A 2,335-nucleotide genomic window follows, 5' to 3' on the forward strand; every position below is an offset into this window, starting at 1 on the left:
AAGTGACGTTTTCCATTTTTTCCACTTTATAAAGTCAGCGATGCTGGAGGGTGTCTAGTGGAATCCGTCCTCCAGGAATGAGTGCAAAAGGGGAGCACGAGGCTCAGGGACGTCCCCTCAGTGAGCAGATGGAAGGGCCAGCCAGAGACCTCCCATCCGTTTTGGACAAACACACACATACAGAAAAGGATTATTGCCAGCTTGTGTACTTTCACAATGTGATTTTTGTATTTCAAAAGCTTGAATTACCCTTGATGCTGTCGGTGTGGGTTTTGTATTCCATAATGGTGTTGGGAGGTAGGTTTAGCACTCGCCGAAGAGTATCCCGGATGTGGGCTGTGGTGGCTTGGTCGCTGGCAGTCTTATTCCATATTGAAATAATGTCCTCCTGAAACCGGACAGAGACCACAGCCCCACAGATCTCCTCCCAAACCATGAACTGTTCTCCCAACATGGCCAGGATGAGAGTCTCCCAGCAATGGGATGCCAAGCCCTTCCAGGGCCAAATAATCCATTTGCCACCATTTTTATTTGTATCATCCTCCCACATAGGTTTAATTCCTTCTTTGAAGAGATGGAAGTCACTGTGGCCTGTCAGGTCCCCGGGACGTACCGTGTGGCTGTAAAACCTCCGGAACTGCTCCACAGAGGCAAAGATGCCAATCTCTTTGATATTCTGTTCGTAGCTCTGTGAGCTGGTGGGACGGCCAGGGGTTCTCCTGGAGTACCAGAAAGTGTAGTTATACTGCAAGGGGTGCTCCACTGCCCAGGGACGACAGCCTTCCTCTTGCTGCTGCTCTGAGCCTTGTCTTGTTCCGTTTTTTCCTTCTCACCATCTTTCTGTGTGCTGTTTTCTTCATTCGGATCATGGTCCCCACTGTCGTCATCTTTCAATGCGTCGAACTTGTTGTTCATCCTCTCGCCGCCGCCGTCGCCACTGCCTCACATGGATCTAGTCTTTACATCCCTTTTTCACCTTTGGCTGTTGACCCTTAAATAGACTAGAAGCAAATTATCGAACTCAGAAATATTCCTTCTTCTTCCGTGTGTCAGAGAAGATCATGGGAGATACACTGAGCCTCAGTAAGCTTGACTGGCTTGAGGGCTTCAGGTTCCTTGGGAATTATGAAAGGGCAAGGGTGGGGAAGGCGGAGAGCAGGGAGGGATGGCGACGCTTCTCACACCAGGGAACCGCCAGGCCAGGGCATTTCCAGCCAGTCCGGAGAGTAAGAAGGAAATGGCATTCTTCTTCTTCCCCACTGCTCTGGGAAAACCTTCCGGGTAGAATCACCTGGACTCTAGCTCTCTAACCTTTACTCACTTCCTTATATAACTGAGCATCCCTCTGGAAAACTAACTGCAGAATGGAGTTTACATATTTACCTAGCTTTTTACCCCCTCTCATTAATTCACTCAGAGCACTCAAAGTGTTCCTAAATTTAAAGGAATATTGATAATTTTCAAGTGCTCATTGCTCCTTATAAAGTGGTCCTATGGGTACATCCTCCCACCACGTTTAATGGGTTGTTTTTGCAATTGGTTTTAAAAACACAACCAAAACGAACAACCCATTTCCTTACAGAGAGAAAAACAAACTCCAAGAATAACACATCTCCAGTGATACTTTGTAGCTTCTCCATTTCCTTCTTAATAGGTTTATTTATATGGATTACGACTTGCATTGACCGTTTTTGGTTTTTTGATTTGCAAAATATCCACAATAAAAACCAATGACTTCCCAATGGCATCATTAGATCATGAGCTTCCTTAGACCAGAGGGTGTCTTTAGTTCTATTGAGGAGTGTATGATGAAGGGCAAACAAAAAGTAATAAGAAAATAAAATCTACCAGTTATACAGATATTGCTCAAACACTGACCCAGGCTTTCACGACCAGGGTGTCACATTTTTCTGTTGACCTTACACCAGAAAAAGCAAAGCAATTTTCTGAAGACATGGATGAAATGTTTCCAAAATATGTCTGTTTAAGATTATGGGAGGGGAAAATTATACTTGTTTTATTTGGCAATAATAATTCGACCTAGACGTGTGTAGAGGATAAATAACTTTTATTCCCATAGAGAGTGAATTCTCAAAGGTCACTAGAATGAGTTCAGAGACTTGGTGCTGGTAAACAGCATCCCTCTTCCTCCCCGGAGCAAGTGCCATTGTGTTCCAAACCCCAGCACCAGAAACTTGAGACCATGTGCCAACCCATCACACCAGAGTCCAGTCCATACTCATTGCTGCAGCTCATGGTGACAAACATTGAGAGGGCAAGTGGAGGTGGCTGGATCTCCTCTGCTTCTTTTTCACACTTCCATGGGGATAGGATG

The 2,335-nt window shown here is 45.3% G+C and overlaps 1 pseudogene across 1 annotated transcript; it reads right to left on the reverse strand.

The window, feature by feature from the left end:
- Positions 1–211: 211 nt before the first annotated feature.
- LOC307048709 (eukaryotic translation initiation factor 4E type 2-like) lies at positions 212–915 on the reverse strand (annotated as a pseudogene). Its single transcript has one exon. The product of its transcript is annotated as a eukaryotic translation initiation factor 4E type 2-like (transcript).
- Between the last annotated feature and the right edge of the window lie 1,420 nt (positions 916–2,335).

This window comes from Hyperoodon ampullatus, assembly GCF_949752795.1.
Source record: "Hyperoodon ampullatus genome assembly, chromosome: 2".
NCBI classification, from domain to species: domain Eukaryota; kingdom Metazoa; phylum Chordata; class Mammalia; order Artiodactyla; family Ziphiidae; genus Hyperoodon; species Hyperoodon ampullatus.